This window comes from Triturus cristatus, chromosome 5_2, assembly GCF_964204655.1.
Source record: "Triturus cristatus chromosome 5_2, aTriCri1.1, whole genome shotgun sequence".
Lineage (NCBI taxonomy): Eukaryota > Metazoa > Chordata > Amphibia > Caudata > Salamandridae > Triturus > Triturus cristatus.
Window position 1 is genome coordinate 1,105,072,369 of NC_140588.1, and position 20,455 is coordinate 1,105,092,823.

The 20,455-nt window shown below is 41.2% G+C and overlaps 1 pseudogene across 1 annotated transcript in view; it reads right to left on the minus strand.

Annotated features, from left to right (window-relative positions):
• The window catches only part of LOC146829783 (nicotinamide N-methyltransferase-like), a 55,253-nt pseudogene that overhangs the window by 18,995 nt on the left and 15,803 nt on the right, over positions 1 to 20,455 (minus strand). Inside the window, exon 2 of the transcript XR_014962047.1 lies at positions 4,836 to 5,043. The product of XR_014962047.1 is annotated as a nicotinamide N-methyltransferase-like (transcript). The remainder of the gene's footprint in view (positions 1 to 4,835; positions 5,044 to 20,455) is intronic.

Sequence of the window (20,455 nt, forward strand, 5' to 3'; positions counted from 1 at the left end):
AAGACTAAAGAGAAATTTTTAAAACTGCGACTCGGTATACTACCAATTCTCCCTCGCCTGGGCCCATGGAAAAGGAATCAGGAAGATAAAACTTGCTGTCTCTGCAGTGCAGGACCTGAAGATCTAATCCACATAATATGTATCTGCCCAATCTTAATGGACAAAAGGAGATCCTTATTACGCGCAATATGGAACCAGAAGGGCATCAGAACCTGTAGACATTCAGTCAAATTATGTTTTAATCCGCAGGAGACCCAATTAAACTGCAGACTTACAAAATACTTTGACGCAGTGGCGGAGAGAATTAAGGAGACACAAAATGAGGAAACTGAGTAACAAACTGACATTGCCTTGAGCGTAATTTATGGGCCACAGCTCTAAAGAACAATAACAAAAATGTAAACTATTAACACGGACTCCATAATTTTAACTCCTGATAATTATTTTTTACCTTTGACATGTATCTCTTTTAAAGCTGTGTATCTTAAATTGTAAGTTTTAATTAACTGTGCAATAAAATTATCTATTTAATCTTATCAATCTATCTTACAAATCATAAACAATGTTCCCCTGATCACAGATAAAGATTGTCCCTGTCTCAACCAACTTCTATGCTGATGACCATTTTACACTCAACAATACACAGAAGGAATCACTGTTCTCTTCCTAAATATCCAAATGACATCACTTTTTTACATGGGCACCTCACTTTTTGGCAACTCCAGGTATTTATATTATCCTCCTGGGAAATTGTTCCCTAAATATCTTCTGATAATGTTCTAGTCTTAAATATTGTTAGGTTGACTGTTTTCAGTGCTTATAACTTGTTGATCTATGTAAAACACAAAGGTGACACGTGGGAAACTTAGATAGGTTATAAAAAATGGCATTAAAGCTAACAGAGAACTTCAATAAATGTATCAATGTTTTTAGAAAAGCAAAGAGCAACCACATAGTGTGTTTCTGAAAAGCCCTTCATGATACAGCCCCAGTGGTTTCAAAATATCATTGGTTGATATTGTTTGGTTATGCTATATATAGGTCTAGATTCCCCCTTTTTTGAGTATAATATCCTGTGATGAAATTTTCACATTTCTGCAAGAGAACCTATGAAAAATGTCTACCTGCCAGCCATCTGCTTCGTTTAACAACATTACCTCTATTGTGTCATCATGTTTTAACATTAATAGAGACTTTTTGTACACCCTGCTGTAGAATTTCATGGGAGATCTAAAACCAGAATTTATAGCCATTCTCCAGTAATTCGAAAACTGTCGCTAAGCACAGTGCTATATTTAGAAAGAGTTAGTTTTAACAATGAGTCCCCCCGTCCCTGGGTGCCATGCCCCTTAAAGAGGAGGATAAATGTGAGAAAAGATGAGCCACAGGTGGTGTACATCATTGGAAGTGGTACCGTCAAAGCCATCCAATACAGACATAAGTCAATGTCCCATGTTAAGGGCTTATCCTCCTCCTTCTTAGAGCAAAACTCAGTATCATAGTGCAACCAAGCCAACCCACTGAAGGTGTTTTGTGCTTATCTTCTAATTTACATGTACTTAAAAAGAAAAATGGTTCCCTCTAAGCACTTCTTTGTATTGCATTTGCCTATACAACTCATCCAAAGGTCTAGAATTTAATGTTAATGAGCTGTGTAAGACTTCCAGCTAGTTCTCTTTTCTATTTATTGGCTCTTCTTTGGATCTAATTATGCTGTGTGGTAGCTTTAAAAGGGTAATAACATCACTAATCCATACTTCTACTATTGTATACCTCTGTAGAGAAACCGTAAGGTTAGATCTGAGTTACCTTGTCACTTACAAATACTACTTAGTTTCTCCAAAAGTGCTTATGTGCTATGGTCTTTTTTAGACCTGTCTGCCTTAGGGTGGTCTTCTCCCAACTTGATGCCTGTTTGCCTAACTGTTGGCTGGTCTGTTTTTGTTGACATGAGGACTCTGGGCACTTTATCACTGCTAACCAGTGGTAAAATGCATGTGTTCCCTCCCTAAAACATGATACAATTGGCTAATCTACAATTGGCCTATTTAGTTTACTTATGAGTCTCTAGCAAATGGCACTAAATGTGCCCAGGATCTGTACATTAAATGCTAGTAATGTATCTGCAGAACTGATTGTGCAACCCACTTAAGGATCCCTTTAAACATGTCTCAGGCATGCCACTGCAGAACCTGTTTGTGCAACTTTACTGCCATGTCAACTTGCCATTTGAAACCCCTTGCCAAAACGTAACCGCCCTCTTTTCTTAGTACTATGTCACCCCTAATGTAGGCCCTATGTAGCCCATAGAGCAGGTTTCTGTCTAAGTAAAAGGTAGGGCATATACCTTTTAGTTTTACATGTGCTGTCAGTGAAAAACTCCCAATTAACTTAATGTTCTCTACTGTGAGGCCTACACTTCTCTTAGGTTAACATTTGAAATTCCTTATTACATTTAATCAGTGACATTTCTGATTGACAAGGAACAGAACTGTCATGTTTGGTACATATGGATTTGTAACGAAAATCCTTCTTCAATAGTAAAGTTTGATTTAATATTACAACTTTAAAAATACCACTCATAGAAAGTTGGCATTTTTCTGCTCTTAAATACTGGGTTCCTGATGCGTTTCTACAATGCACATCTGGGGTGGGTAACAGGTGGCCTTGTACATTTCCTCCAGAGAGCCGAACACACAGGTCTCTTAGATTTGTCTGATGGGCCATTCACATACTGATGAGTCATTCTGTGCAGGACGGAGGGAAGAGCTTACACACCTCATTGGGCTTTGTCACGTTCAGACACAAAGGATTTCTTAACTACTTGTAGTGAGTCTGGCGCCAGGGATAGAAGGTAGGATCTTTGTTCACTTCAAAAGCCCCTCTTTCAAGTTTCCAACGCTTCAAAGGCACCACTGGGCATAAGAACTGGAGCATTGCCCCTGCCCTACCAACTAAATACAGTTCTGGGCCTGTGGATACTCTGCCAGGAAGAAGGAGTGATGTGCTACTAATGGACTGCCATTGTGCTGGACTTTTCCTCTGGGAGAACTGCTGTGCTGACTTGCCTGCTGCCCTCTCTGCCTGGCAGAGAAGGACCTTTACCACTTGAACCCAAAGTGACTCCAAGTAATTGTGTGCTTGTTTCCTGTTTTGAAGTCTTGGGTACATCAAAGAATGCCAGCAGCCCTGCAATAGCACCTGGTCTCTGCCATCTGTGAGTCCTACTCTTCCAAGTGGTCCTAATCCAGTCCAGGGCCATTGAAGTAGGTTCTTTGTGCTGCATCTTCAGAGTCCATGCATTGCCATTGTTGCGCCAGTTGGAACCGGTACATCTTCTGCTTCACTTGCGTGTCTTAAATGATGAAACATTACCTACATCCAGTGCTGCTCAATGACAACACATCTCCAAGTGAGCAGCTCAACAATTAAGCATTACCTACAAATCCTAAGGATTGGAACCGATGCATTGCCTCCCAGTTCCTTGCATATCAATGTCAATGAATCCTCCAACCAACTTACCTTTTCTGGAGGACAAGTTTGATCCCTGCATCCTACCCATGCTCGATCGTGGTTGGCATCTGGATATATCCCGGTCAATTAAGACCAGGTAGCCCAGGTTGTCGCTTTCTGCTTTTATATATTTGCAGATATTCTTAAAAAATGCATAACTCCAGGTTCTACTTATTGAATTTTTCATATTTTTTCACATTTTGCTGATTACATTAAGCTCTGTTTTTCTAACCGTGTGTGGATTTTTCTGTTGTATTTTCATTGTTTTCTTTTTGAAGTGTTGCACAAATACTTTAGACATTGCCTCTCAAGTTAAGCCTGACTTTCAAAGGGTGAGCACAGGTTAATTTAGGGTGTGTTTCTGAATTACCCTGACTAGGATTGTGGTCCGATCTTTGACAGGGTGCATACCACTGCCAACTCGAGACCTAATTTCTAACCGTTTGTCAATCTGCCAGTCTGTCCGTTTGGGATTTCATTGAATAGATAGGTTTGGGAGTTCTAAGACTGACAGGTATTATATTTGACACTACACCATTTGTCTAAACTTTGATGGTGGAAGGAGTGGCCCATAAATTAGTTTTTATTGGTATGATTTTAATGTCATTCAATTAAAACTAAGTGGTCCACACTTCAGAGCGTCTATGTCTTTTATCATTGACATGTTTCAACACATGTAGAAAATGTTGATGATAAAAAACATGCACTCATCTGGACCTTCATATTTCCAAATGATGGACAGGCAGGTCAAAAGACAGGTGGATGCATGAATGCAAGATGTTTAATCCAGTGATAAAGCATGCCATCAAACAAAGAGACAAGAGTCATAAGATGGTAATCCCTCAAAGATTCATTAGCCAAGAGGGGAGGTATATTTATTTTATGTTCACTATAAAGTAAAGAGGAAGACATCAATCTGAACTATCCTCTCATTTCCCACTTGTGTGAAACATTTTTTATACAGTCTGAGCATATGAAGGTAACAGTATATGTACAGGTACACATTAGAGTGAGGAACGATATCAACACTTTTAAAATCATGATCTGAAAATGAATTGGTATGGCATTGAAGCTATTTTGAAAAGTAAGTCATGACAAAACAGAATAAAGGGTAGTTTAGTGAGCCTTTGGTTTATCACCGATTCTGCATAACTGAGTTGTTGATAATGGAGACCTAAGTATAGCACATAGAAGGTTATTCCTTGTTTTATTCATTCTTTCACCTTTCTAACTGAGATGTCTAAATCTTCATTTTCTTAAACTTTTCCCCTTGTAATAGCAAAGCAAAGCAGGGCTGTGTTAATGCAGAGCAAACTCCTTACCCACTTCCCTGGAGATCACAAATCATTTCCATAACATGACTGTAATCCATGGCATCAGGCTCATTCTTCTGTCATTTCTGTAGCTCTTGGATGGACTTGTCATCCGCACAGGCAAAGGTTATCTCGTTGAAATATTCACAGATTGGGAGAGGGTAGTAGACATAGGGCCCAAAGGAAAGTACGATCAGCGAGTCTCCTTTAACCTGCCCTGATTAGAAAAAAGCATTCATACTTCAGTGAATTCAACATCTATAACATATACATGTCTCTCTCTTATCAGCAAACTAGAAAAAATAAAAATGGCCAGCATAACATCATCATCATTTATATGTTACATGTGTGTTCTTCTCATGCCACATGAGTCTTCCATATCACCTCTCAGGCTCTCCTATGACCCTCATAACCTCCACAGATCTAGGTTGTGGTCTCCAGTGTACCCTGTAATCCAAACTTCCTCGTTTCTCAGCACTGACACCACAAGAGATGACTGACTGCCTCGCAATGGAGAGAATTAGCAGCTCTCCTCAGGCTGTTCCCACTTACCAGCAGGGTACTTACGGTCTGTCTGTGAAGTATTTCTCATATATCTTCCAGATTCTCACTAAAAGGTTTGCTTGGCTGGTTACTAGGTTAAATCATACCATTAACTGCCTGACTCATAGCTTACACTTAATGCAAGACCTGTCTTGAAAACCTCTGCTGTGAATATCCCAGGAGCAAATGTTATCATTTGGTAGTTTCCACAGTCCTTCTGCCATCTACTGATGCTAACACTGATAGTGGCTAGAAGGAGTAACCCTGTATCTAATGGGTGAGAACTTTAAGGCTCCGTTTGAACTAAATATGCACTTGACTTTTACCTAGCATGGACTATTGAGAATTGCTATAATTTTTCCCCATTGATAATGGCCAAACAACTTATAGGCTAGTCATTCATGTGACAAGTGTTGTGTGTTTGTCTCTTACTTGTTTAATCTGTGCAGTTTTATACATATCATGAAACAGATTCCACAGGGCATCAAAACACTTACATCGGAATTACTGATGCAGGAGCAACAGTATAGACAACACAAGGAGTATAGCAAAAAAACAATATCAATGTGAACTACATCAGGGACACAACCTATCGCATTAGTGATGTCAACAAGGAATACATAGTCGTTAGCATTCTATTAAAAAACATATGAGGCAGGTATCATGTTAGCAATCTGAAGAGAGTTTAGTTGAACCATTCCTGCCAAGAGACAGATTAGTAGCAATTTATGTTGTGAGAAGGATTTAAGGTGTCCTAAATGATTGAAGAGATGGGTTGGTCCTTATAGCAGATGGAATAGAGTTGCACATTTTGTGTGCACTTCCTGAGAAAGCTTGCTTTAGGGTTGTGTTTTTTTATGAATGTTGGAGTTCCAGTGGTAGAGGGTCTGGTCAAGAGTGTGCCGAGCATTTACATGCCCTTGTGAATTATGAAAGCTGCTTGTAAAGGGTCCAGGCCACAATGGGAAGCTAGTGAAACAGAATAGGAGTATTTTCCTAATTGAACCTTCTAGCCTCAGTGACTAGGTGAGCATCAGCATGAGGCTGCCTTGAAATGTGCTCGAATTCTTCTGAATATCAGTTACAAGTGAGTTGTCAGGGTTTAAACAAGCACGTACATGAGCTTGAGCTATAGATGTGAAACCCCTTGCTGGAATTAGAGGCTTGATCCCTTTGAAAAGTCTGATGTGGTGTCTAACATAGGTAATGTGCTTGTACATGTGTGTAGGTTAAGGATTTGTCCAAGCATATAATTCAGGATTTAATATTCTCTATTGAGTATGGTCTAATACAAGTAGGATTGAGGTACCGGGATGGTGCAGGGAGGTGGAGAACATAGAAGGAACTCTGTTTGTTGGCTGTACAGTTTGAGTGGATGAAATGACCGCCATGATGCAGAGGAGAGTGGCTGAAAACCGATTTGGATACTGTCACTTGCTGTGAGCAATTCTTTAGATACTATTCAAACCAACTGAGATCAATGTCTTTGATTATTTAGAAGAAATACTGAATCAAATGCTGAAGATAGGTCCAAGAGCATGGAAAGACAGGATTCTCCAATGTCCTTGATGCATAGAGTATTAGCCACTAACTTTAGCACCCCTGTCTCCCTGCTCCAGTCAGATCTGAATCCTGACTGAAGGTCGTGGAGGATGAGTTCATTTATGTGTTTGATTTGCAATCTCACAACATAATGGGAAGTTGAACATGGGGCAAGCGTGTTTAAGAGTGGGTCTGTATCTGTTGTTTGTTTTTATTTCTAATAAAAGCGGTGACTTGACCATTCTTGAGGCTGCAAGGCACTATCCAATGGTTGAGGGATAAGGTGATTATGCAAGTAAAGAAAGGGATGAGGAATGAAGATATTTTGTAGAAGTGGTGGTGGGACGGTTTGAGGAAAATCAGACACTGGCCTTTCAGCAAAGAGATTTTTTACAATCAATCAATCACATGTTTGTTAAATGCTACTACTCACCCATGAGGGTCTCAAGGCCCTGGGAAGGCAGGGTTCGCAGGTTCCAGTCCATCAAGGAGGTGGTCTGTCAAAGAGTCAGGTTTTGAGGTTTCTTGTGAAGATGGGGAGAGATGTTGTCTGTCTGAGGTGGAGAGGGAGGGCATTCCAGGCTCTGGCCGCGAGATAGGAGAAGGAGCGGCCGCCTTATCTGGTCTTTCTGGTGTGGGGTACTATGGCATAGGAGAGATGGGCTTATCGTAGGGTCCTTTGGGGTGCATGGAATTTGCATTGCCTGTTCAGGTATGCTGATCTGGTGTTGTGGAGGACCTTGTGAGCATGGGTGAGCATCTTGAAGGTGACTCTAGCTTTGATCGGGAGCCAGTTGAGCTTGTGCAGGTGCTGGGATTTGTGGCAGTGTCTTGGCAGGTTGAGGACCAGTTTTGCAGCAGCATTTTGGATGTTCTGTAGCTTGCGTGTGAAGTTTTTGTTTATTCTGGCATAGAGTGCTTTGCCGTAGTTGACTCTGCTGGTGACCAGGGCGTGAGTGTCGGTCTTTCTGTGTTCGAGAGGGATCCATTTGAAGGTCTTGCATAGGAGGTGGAAGGTGTGGAAGCAGGAGGACGAGACGGCACTGAACTGGAGGTCCATTTTGTGTTCAGAGTCCAGGATGATTCCCATGTTGCATGCGTGGTCCGGGGTGGGTGGACTTCCGAGGGCAGAGGGCCACCAGGTGTCGTTCCAGGCATCGAGGTGTGGGCCCATGATGAGTACTTCCATTTTGTTGGTGTTTAGCTGAAGGCAGATGTTTTTCATCCATTTGGTGATGGCTTCCATGCCTTCTCAGAAATTGTGTCTGTCGGTGTAGGGTTCATTGGATAGGGAGAGGATGAGTTGGGTGTCATCAGCGTATGATACAATGTTGAGTCCATAGGTTCTGACGATGGGGACGAGCGGAGCCATGTAGATGTTGAAGAGCGTGGGGCTGAGGGATGACCCCTGGGGGACTCCACAGGTGGTTGGCATAGGGTCCGAGAGGAAAGGGGAGAGTCTGACCCGTTGCTTTTCTGCCAGAGAAGAAGGAGTGGATCCAGTCAAGGGCCTTGTCTTGAATCCCTGCATCATGGAATCTGCGTATTAGGGCACGGTGAGAGACTGTGGCGAACACCACTGAGAGGTTGAGGAGGATGAGGACTGCAGTTTCTCCTTTGTCCAGTAGTCTGCAGATGTCGTCTGTTGTGGTAAGGAGGGCAGTTTCCATGCTGTGGTTTTTTCTGAAGCTGGTTTTTGAGGAGTCGAGGATGTTGTGTTCTTCGATCAATATGATGAGTTGGCTGTTGATGGCTTTCTTGATGACTTTCACTGGGAAGGGAGCAGGGAGATGGGTCTGTAGTTTTTGAGGTCGGTGGGGTCTGCCGAGGGTTTCTTGAGGAGGGGGTTGATCTTGGCGTATTTCCAGTCATCGAGGAATGATGAGGTTGACAGGAAGCGGTCGATGGTGTGGCAGAGTATGGGTGCGATGATCTCGGAGGCTCTGTTGAAAATGTGGTGGCAGCAGGGGTCCGTGGGGGCCCCGGAGTGGATTGAGTGCATTGTCTTTAGTGTGTCTTCAGAGGTGAGGGCTGTCCAGTTCTCGATCGTTGGCTTCATGGTGTCAGGGTGGTTGGTGAGGCTTCAGTGTGTTGGTTATCTTCGTCGAAGTTGTCGTAGATGCTCTTGATTTTGTGGAGGAAAAAGGTGCTGAGTTGGTCACAGATGTCTTGTGAGAGTGGGATGTTGGAAGACTTGCTGGTAGGTTGGGCAAACTCCTTGATAATGTTGAAGAGTTCTTTGCTGTTGTGTGCGTGGGTGGAGATTCTGTCGTCGATCGCTTTATTTTCTAATTTTTCTGATGATTTGGTGGTTGACTCTGATGGCGGCTCTGAAGTTGCAGGAGCAATTTTTTCTAATCAAGACGATACAGGTTTTCTTCCTTTACCGATTACACCAATTATGAAAGTCAAAATTACTATAATGGCCCAAACTAATGGCATTACAGACCCAGCTGGGACACGACCAAATCAGGAATTAATCGAAAACAAAGATCGTCAATGGGGTACAATTACAGACCTGAAGATGCTTGCATTAGGAGCTCATTCTCCACAACACTTGATTAATCTATACTCACACCAACGACTGTCAAGGATCAAAATTAAGATCTGGTGCACCACAACCAAATTAAGTAAATGTAAAAATCAATAATAACCACAGAGATGTAGAGAAATTAATGGCTTCTAGTTGTAAAGCAAAGCAAATAGCCCATGCAGCAAATAGTCAAAACAAGCAGCAACCCTTTAAGAGTTTTTCGCTGTTCAATCTTGAAATTCAAAACAGTAGAAAAAAGGCTGTATCGTGTTGTGATAATTGAAACCCTTGAAAGGGTCAATTGCTGGAAAACAGAGGAAGAGCCATCGGTTCACTATATTCACAACAGTAATGATATTGAAAAATTAGATAGGAAACAGAGAGTCAACCAGGCCCATTAGCAGCAAGCAGGGGTCCGTATAAATGCAATTGTGATGTTTATCATAATCGTGAGTTCACACCTGCACTAATTACTGATTCAGGAGCCATATGGGACATCTTTTTTAAAACATCTCAACTCACAATGGAAGCTTTGATTTACCAATCAAAAAAGATGGATGTCCAAGTAGACATTCATAACATCATGGCAAAAGCAGTTTAAAGGATTGATCAGCAGTTTGCTGAACCACATAGTAATGTGAGCACAAACGCATGCAGCTACACTGTACACAGAGTAAACTTGTTGCCCAATGATTAATAAACTAGCAACAATTCTGGACGTTTTGACCACTATAACTCAAGTTATAAAAACAAATGTGGCCATTGCTGGCTGTAACAAAATTGATATTTTATCTCTGCAAAAAATTGTGAAAATGGCTCGAAGTGACAGTAGTAGAAATAAGAATGTAAGCTTAGGAAACAAAAGTCAAGTGACAGAACTAAGAGAGGAGACAGACAAGGTTAGTATGGGAGAAGCTACAGTTCAGATGTTCCCACATGGCAATCCCCAACATGCCGGTCCCCGTACACAATGCCAAAAAAACAATGTAAAGCTAGAAATAAAAAAAAAATCTAGTGTGGTAATTACTTTTGGTGTAAAGAACAATTGTACAATGACTGAGCAAATAAATAAAGAGAATAGTGAGGTGGGGAAAGCCTGGAACCAGGGATTCATGAAATATGGGAAAAGAATAAATTGCATCCCCTGATTGACAAAAAGCTAGGGAAGAGTTCACAAAATATTCTTATCTTGAAGAGAGAGAATCATTAACATTAGGCACAAAGACCCACAGTCCATCCAGGAAGTTTGTTTTGCTAAATCAAAACCAAAATTAATTGGAAAATATTTGGACCTCTCAAATGACTGAGGAGGATAAAGTATGGCTCATCCTTCAATCAATCAATCAATCAATCAATCAATCAATCAATCAATCAATCAGTCAATCAATCAAGCATTTGTAGAGCGCACTACTCACGGCGTGCTTGTGGACTGAGCAGGTGTTGAGAAGTATGCAGCTGAGGTGTTTGTTGCCTTCAATGTTGGGATGGGCCGGACGTGCTGGCATGTGCCGGCTGGTTTAGCTGCAGTTTTGGCAGGTGAAAGGTCCGTGGGTGAGCTTCGGGTGGCCTGGAAGCAGGTGGGATTTTAGCCAGTGTTGAGTGCGTAGAGGGTGTTGGCGTCATAGTGGCGTTGGGTCCTGTGGAGGTCGGTGGGGCCAGGGTGTCTGGTGCTGGGCTTAGGCACGCCTTAGGGGTGCCAGTGGCGCGACCGCATAGCGGTCTGCATTTGTAGGGGAGGGGGGAGAGACGAGCAGCTGGGAGGCGGGAGCGGGACGGAAGGGGAGGTGTCAGTGACAGAGGAGAAACAGAGCCAAAACAGGAAGCAACGAGGGGGCACAAGAGGAAAAGTACAAAATAACAGTAGCAGTCCTAGACACTGATCTAACTCAAGAGAAAAACACTACCAGGCACACTTTACATTAAAACAGATATATGGCAACAATGTCCTAGACACTGATCTAACTCAAGAGAAAAACACTACCAGGCACACTTTACATTAAGACAGAAATCTGGAAAAAATGGGGTCAAGGGGACTTGAACCCTGCAACAGGGGGCTTGTTGGAAGCCAGGCGGTGCAGAGCACTGTGGAGCTGCCGGGGAGGATGAGCGAAGTCCTGGGATGAGGCCTGAGGACTCACTCCACAGAGTATTATGTCAAAGGTGTCTTTAAAAAATTGAGGACAAAGGAATTTAAAGTTAGGTTAAATGATCAACATAATCCAGCTAAGAACCGTAATAGGCCAAAGCCAACAGATCCATTTTGTAGTGCAACCACCACCTATGCGCCTGTGGATGAAATTGATCAAACACATTTTGTTCCTGAATATCATTCTAGAGGGAGCCACAATCCCTATCAATTGCAGAAGCATTTTAAGACTTCTTATGGCAATTCCATCTTGAAAAAGCCACAGAAGATATTGAATCTATTACGTTTTTACCCCAGCTTGATGTTATTACACAAGAACGTACACTGGGCTTTGAATCACCTAGCTGCGTAAGTGCTAAAAAAAAAGGAGTCTTTCTTAAACTGGGAAATTAAAATCAGTAAGCCTCCATCAATCTCATACCCAAGTCCTTTTATTCTTCCAAAAGAAACAAGTTGTAATATTGATAATATACAAATATATTTAGTACTGAAAAACGCAATTAGTAAAATGGTAATCCCAGCTGTGTATTCACGGTTAGGAACACAGAGCGTGACTCAACATAATTTAGGCTGGTGAACAACCACTTTATACAATAGCTCATGTCCCTGACAAACAAAATCACAGAATATTCTGGAAAAACAAGTACATTATCTACAGGAGCCTATGAAATTGTGTTAATGGTATGAAAGACAATAAATATAACACAAAACCACCTGAAACTAAATGCGCTAACAACATAATTCCTCCTAATCTCACTGCACAAGCAATCTCTGATCATTGAACAATGGTTGAATCACCTTACTGCTTTTAAGTGCAGACCCCACCTTGTGGACTCGGCATCCTCGCTTGGTATTATACTAGACAAAAGTCTGAACATGAAAAAGGACATCAATTCCCTCATCAAAGGAGCGAACTTCCAAATCACCATCTTAAGGAATCTCAAACCCTTTCTCCCGGCTCATGACCTAAAGGGTGCAGTGGAAGCATTGGTGAGCGCAAAGCTGGATTATGGCAGTGCAACGCTTTGTGGCTTGTCCAGAGTGGAAATGGCTCCCCTTAGGGTGGCACTCAATATTGAGGCTAGGCTCGTAACGGGCACTAAAAAATTCAACCACATATCTCCGGACCTGCTGGCCCTGAAATGGCTCCCATATGAAGCACGGATACAGCTGAAAATTGCACGCATGACACACAAACCCATCCACCTCAAGACCCCGATGTTCTTCACTCAGAAACTGGAGCTCTCATGTGGTTCAAGAGCCTCCAGAAGTGTCGGCACCCTCCTACTCAAACTAAAAAAATTGAGAATAAAAAGACCTACAATCGAGCATTCTCAGGTTTGGCGCTAAGGATCTGAAACTCTCTTCCCCCTGAAGTATCAGGGTGATCCCTTCCACTGTCCTATTCAAAATAGACGTTAAAGGGCTCTTGATGAAGAAATATCTGCCTCAGTCTGCCTTCCCCACTTGACTCCCAGGCAATCGACGCTGTTTTGTGGCCTAGCGGCTGGGCTCAGGAAAATGTCAGACATTGTAAATCTATGTGCTTTTCTCCATGCTGAATATGTGTGTTTGCTTGTACACGTCCTTCTGCACACTCTGTAAAGCGCTCTGATACCCTAGGTGGTCATGTTTGCGCTTTATAAAACTTTCTAAATAAACAAATATGAATGCATTGTTCAGAAACTTTCATATTATACTATAAAAATAAATCTTGCAACCCGAGCAAGGAGGTTGATGTCCCTTAAACTAGCAAGTCTTTCATACAAGTTAATTCATGATGAATTTTCTTTGGAAATTATGATATAAGGGGAATTTAATATGAATTTGTTGTGGCCATTTACCCGAGACGAAACCATAATACAACAACATTTCAAATGGTCTATCACAATAAATACAGTATCCTTGATTGCAGTGGATCAAGAGGTTTGGATCTAGTAAAAATTTAAAATCCCTCGGTTTAAGGGTATTGAACAGAAGGTATCAAAATGATGCTCCACCTGCATGGACCTATCAGGCTGCGGGTTTAAAATCAAGAATTGATTTTACAGCAGCAACTCTACCTCTACTTAAATTATTATCCTTCATTTCAGAGTCATAAAACAGGCCAAATCGACCACGGCCAACAAATCATTGAGATCCAAGTGAAACACAAGTATCATGTAAAAGTAGAATCCCTTCTGGGAGAGATAGAAACAACAAATTATAGGAGATTATGCTGGGCGGAAGGATCACTAGATGCAGTAAGTCTGATGGCTTCACTCCTGGTTAAAAATTGATTCTCTGTTGAGTCTCCGATGGTGCAGTGGATAGAATTTATAGAAAAGTTATTAAGTGTCTACCCCTCAGAAACCAAATTGACTAACCAGCAATTTAAAATTCTTTTACAGGATCTAAATTGGATTAGAACATCAGTATCATGCGGTATTCTGAACAGAAACCACAATAGAATTTTGCATCAAGCAGGGAAGCATCCATGGAATCAGAAACTTCAAACTAAAGCCAAGAAGATAAATTAAGATTACCAGAAGAAAATCAAAGCAAACCCTCTGGGTTAAGGCTCTGTTCCTTAGTAAAGTAAACAAGTCAAAGGCTTTTGGAGAATGATTAATAATTTGACCCCAGTGAAGATTATAGCTTCAACTATAACAGAATCAGTCTAGTTAAGTTTCTTAACAAAGCTTTTTAACCAATCAATAGAAATTAAACCATCCCTACTCAATGAAATATACTGTGTCGGAACAGGGGACCATGCAATCACAACTTCAGAAGTGCAGGTTTGAAATGTAATCAAAAGCAGTAGACAAGATGGGGCACCTGGCCTGCAAGCCCTGTATAAAACAGATGCAATTTTCTGGACTGGCATCCCACCAAATAATTTTAACAACGCTTTTCAATCGGGAACAATTCCTGAATCATGGAACGGTTCTATACTAGCACACAACTGGAAAATTATCGACTTATCATGCTCCAAGATACTGAGGCAATACTTTTTACATGGATACTTTTGAAATAACTATTATATTGGGCAGAGGAGAAGGAGATTGTTCCTTCGAACCAATCTGGATTTGTTCAAGGATTGGACACCTCAATCAAAATCATAGCACTCTCAGTAATGGTAAATAAATATAAATTAAGCAAACAACCAATCTACTTTTGTTTTGTAGATTTTATATCTGCTTTTAATTTCATTGAGTGCCATCTTCTTTGGCAAAAGCTTGCTAAATTAAACATCCCCACTTGTCTCTTAAAACAATTCAAATGGTATATTCTGATACATAGATAAGGGTGAAAACATGTGATTGTTCCCTTTTGTCAAGGCAAATTAAAACCTCCCAAGGACTGAGGCAAGGTTGTGTTCTTGTGCCATATTTATTTAATCTGTTTTTTGGCTGATTTAACTCAAGAGCTGGATAAAGTCAATGCATATCCTCCAAAGTTAGGAGATACGTATATATCAAACCTCTCTATACACCAATGATTTAATTTTGCTGAGCCCAACTGCTGCGACTAATTAATAAATTATTTTTAAACAAATGTTGCTTAATGACATGGTAATAAAGGAAGTAAAAATAGTGATGGAGGTAAGCAATAAGATTCATAATAAAGTGTGGTTCCTACAAGCATGACAACTGGAGCAGGTCAAAACATATAGATATCTCTGAGTCATATTTGATGAGTAGGGCTCCTTCCAGAATCATAAGATGGAATTATGAAGTAAAGGAAACACTTTACTCGTCATTTTTCTCATTACAGAGGTCATTGGGTGGTTCGAACTATCTATCACTACTAAAAGCTGATATCTGCAAAACTTCTACCAACTATCTCATATAGAAGCGAGGCAATGAGAGGAAGATTTGCAGCAATGTTCTGGACGATTGTTGCAAAACTATTTTTATCGCGTTTTCATTTTCCATACAATGCCTCACCAGCACAGATGAGGTTAGAATTTGGTCTATTAAATCAAGTCATTGCACAAAAAGGAGCATATATTAAAATCTGGAAAAGAGTAAAATCAAATTCCTCAAATAATCTAGGTCAAGCCATTTGGCAGGAAGTTCAAGTAAACCCAAATTCTCCAACATAGAAGTATTTATATGTGGCAAAAGAAGATCTGTCTGTTTGTTCCTTATGGGAAATGCCTTAAAAAAAATAAAACACGTAAATGGTATTGGACAAAGATTTACTTGCACTTAGAGCACATGCCTGGATGGTTATAAATGAATAAATAACTCTCAAATCACAGTACTACTTAGAGACTGGATTGTCCCCACAACAAAAAAGAAGGTTCACAAGAGTACAATTTGGAAAACTCCCAGGGCTTGCACATGTGATGCTCTGGTTGCGACAAACAAAAAACTATGTGTTGTAGACTGTAAATCTGTAAATCTGGTGAAGCAAACATTATTAATTTAATTTGTATTTGCCCGGCCTTATGGGAAATAAGGTGGAGGTTGCTAAGAATACCATTTAATCAGTGGGGTATTCGCTCATGCAGACAAGCTGTGATAGCATGTTTGTAAAACATCTGATACAGCATTAAAATGCATATTTATAAAATTCCTGATGTCAGTGGAAACGAAAACGGATGTATGCGATGCTATCACAGTCTGAGTTCTAGAAAATGTGAGATGCTTTTTTATCAGGTGATTGTGTAGATATATGTAAGACAATTACCTTTCTCAGTGCCTTGATAATTGTAAATATCAAATAATTCCTCTAAACATTTTTACAGTGATTTCATAATTGTGGTTTAATTGAATAATTGGCTGTTTAAGAAGCTGGTGCTTTTTAAGTGTTTTTTATATTGTAGGAATTTAATTCATTAACAATAAATGTATTATTATTAATATGCATTTATGGCTGCAAAGCAAGCAATGGAATACAGGTTGTACACAGTAAAGCCAAACAGGCCTGAAGGACAAGAACCAGTGCTCATTTTGTTCTCAAAGCTGAGGTGTGCCAAAGCAGTGTACCATGACCCCACAGCACAAAGCACAAGCAGTGTTGTCTCCATTCCGGGTTGAAATGGGACATCCATTGTGGAGCAGAACATTTTTAATTGGGATTCCCACTGCAAGTAGCAGGACAAGCGAGATTCCCTACAAAAACACTTCCCAACACAGAGTGCATGAAAGATGGTAGAACTCAAAAACTCATCTGAAAGTTGCTAACTAGTCCAGAGCTGATACATTTAAAAAAGTGTACATTTCCCTCCATATCAGACAGATGCTTAACCAGCTCCATAAAATGCAGCAGTAAGTTAGTGTGGAGTAGTGCCTGTATCTCAAATAAGAACCTTGTATACTGAAGATCAAACATCTTTCAGGCCAAATTTAAGGCCACATCCTTTTGAAAAAGCATGGCTTTCAGCTTGCTCTGAGAATCAAAGCGTTTGTTATAAACATTAATAAAAGGCCATTGCATTGTCTCCCTAACTCTGCGGACAGGTGACTATGGAATTAGCCATCACAAGATACCCGGTTCTATTTCACAACAAACTTGATCGTTCAGCATCAAATAGCTCCCATTCAAGAGCAACTGGAACACCAGATGTATCACAGCAGCTGTAAGACCCTTCAGATAACAAGTCAAATTTGCAACTGAACCATTGCAAACTAAATGAAAAGAAATGTATTTGCATATTTAGGACACACTTAAAGAATCCTCACAGTCCGAACCGCTTAAGAAAAGTCTGTGCCCCCATTCACACATTTAAACCTGAATGGTAACTTCCAGTACTCGTGCACATAACCTTCTCCTAGCACTTCGTATCTGCCTACCTGTTGGTATTGGAGACAATAATGGAATTGAAGGAAAACTCCCATGCGAATGGAAGGCAGCACAAGTCCTCTCGATTCAGAAAAAGACTACCATCCCATTTCTCTCCTTCCACTCCTGGAAAGACATATTAACATTCAGCTTATGAGACATTTAGAATCCAACGGTAAACTGGACCACTCCCAATCACATTAAACTGGCCCTGGACAATAATAAGTGTCGCTGTTGGTACTACTGGATTTGTCCGCTGCTTTTGAGACCATGGCTCACCAGATGCTCTTCCATAGACTATAGGAGACAGGTGTCCAGGGACTGGCGCTCAAATGGTTTACCAGGTTTCTTGACCAGAAAACCCAAACTGTCAACTTGGTCCCTTTTCGGTCTTGCATTCTTGAGCTAACAAAGGGGGTTCCACAGGGTTCATGTTTAATGTGTACGTTGCTCCCCTTGCCAAGATCACCAGAGACCTTGGATTCATCCCATATTTCAATGCGGACGACACTCATCTTCTCTTATCTTTTGATAATGGTAAGATCTCTACCAAATCTCATTTTGAGGAAGGTTTGCTTGCAATCTCTGGTTGGATGATGCAAACTTTCCTTTAGCTCAATGCAGCCAAAACTGACATCTTGCTGTTTGGTAAAGCCCAAACCCTGTCCGACTGGACCTCGGCCTAGCTATGAGAGACAAAGTTCTGGCCACCACTGTTTCCATACACTGAGCCTCCTCATTAGAGTATTTAACCTCCTTCCCTTAACTGTCTGGAGGACCCTAATACAAGCTTTGATTAATAGCCACCTCAATTACTGCGATGCCCTTCTTATATCTGCCAAGGAAACTATGCTAAACAAATTACAGGTGGCTCAGAATACAAAAGCCCGCCTAGCTCTCAACATGCCCTCAAGAACCCCTCCCCGGCCATTGTTATTGCAGCTTCACTGGCTTTACATCCGCCAGAGAATCAAGTTTAAAATCTGCAATCTAGTCCATAAGTCACTATATGACAGAGGCCCTAGTTTTCTTGCAGCAAAACATGAAATACTACCTGCCTGGAAGATCTATTCATTCGGGTGACAAAGCCCTGCTGGCCCATCCCCATTACAGGAAACTTAGGGCAGGGGGAAAAACTTTTAATTATCTTGCCCCTATGTACTGGAATAAACTGCCCATCCATATACGGAAGTACACCAATCCTCTTCACTTCAAAACTCCTAAAGACTGAATTGTTCCAGTGAACAACCTGCCTAGCCATAGCGGGACCGTGCTTTCCTGTAAACTGAAGTACTGGGTATTTTAAGCCCAGCGGTGCAGGGGCACACACCCTATGACTTCTGGGTTCTCCCTGTTCCAGACCTACAGAAACACAGAGTCTTCTGGGTGAAGTCAAAGAATCGTTTAGTGGCTGCAGACCAATTACAGGTATCCTAGAAGTACAACAGCGTGTATGTTCTCAGGAGACTGCTGAAAATCATAGAAACGGACTTCACCTTAAATACACTTTTTCCTGCCTCAAGCATACATTCCTAGGTTTTATAATACGGTAATAAACAAGTGTACATTTCAAAAGAAAAGGCAGAGTCATGATGACCATCCCACATTCCAGTTCGGTCAGCCCACAATGATTTACACAGTAAGGTTCAGATCCCACATCGGATATCAATAGGCCCCCCAATAAACATGAGCATCTCCTGTTTTGGGAAACAAGTCATAAAGCAGGAACAGTCAGGTGTGAAAGAGATTAGCCGGAGGCTCGTGTAGAATGAAAGGGTTTTACGACGGGTCAAGCCCTGATGCTAATCACAGGTGGACGGAGGAAGGGGAGCTCGTGAGACCAGTTTGACCCGGGGCAGCAGAGCCAGCTGCCCAGGTCACAGAGAAGTCAAAGGAAAAGCCCATGTACTGTGAGGCCCGTATTTGCTCCATTGTAGCCTATGTGAGGGCAATGACAAGATGGCCACCGCTTCCAAAATGGAACCCGCGTAGTGAAGCAGAATAACGTGTACACAGTGCATTCATAGCTAGAACGATATATAAAGCACTCGTACATACCGTATTAACCATTTGCGGTTTGCTAATACCAGGATAGACAGGGGTGGGGCCCTGTCCCCTACGCGGTCCCAGAGATTAAAGTACGACAAAACATCCTCGGGATTGCATGCTGTGAAGATGCTCCTGCTATTTAGTGCTGGGTAATATTTCCAGCCATACTCTACTGGAAACCTGTACAAGAGAGCTTCTTTCACTAAGCATGGTTATTTGCCGCCACTGAATACCCTGTAGTCTATTCACTACCGACAACCTTACAGCATGTTTATACGAGTATAGGACACCACTTTTTGGCATGGTTATAAAAGTATTCAACATGAGGATACTCTCAATTTCTGCATAGGACTTCTCACAGTGTGCATTCGGACACTCTCCTTTTTGCATTCAGAGCACTTCTCAGCATGACACAAGTGGTCGTCTTCACATCAGGACGACCTGCACTTAATGATAGTTATGCCGTAAACCCTTTTATGGCTCACTTGGGTCTGCATGCCTTTTACGCAGTTTTTAAAGCTCATTTTTCCTTCCCTAATCTTTCCTTCCCTCATTATCTCATTATCTCTTTTTCAGGCATCTTTTACTTAGTCATGTAAATACTATGTCCTGATGATAATCCCTATATTTTCTATAAGAGATCGAAACGTTGTCAACCACATGTGCTCTGTAAACACCTTCTCATTGTACATTACTCATGGGTAACGGGGTCTCACCATATCTCTGCTTGCAATAATCAAACGTATAACATGCAGACAAGTCGCTATGCCTGAGCTTTCCTTTCTATTTTTCAGTTTTATGTATATACCGTATGTACACCAAGTAGGATGCAGGCTTGCGTCCCACTTTATTGTTTTTTGTGTCTATTTAAAAATTAAAAGTATATCTGTTTGGCTGGACAGCCTCAAATATAGTGCTGATTATGGTTCTATATTTATTTTTCAAAATATTGTACTTGTTTAGGGACCACTGTGTTTAAAACGCATATTCACATGAGATTTCTGTACATGTTGACTGTACAGTTGTAGTTATTTCAACAGGAAG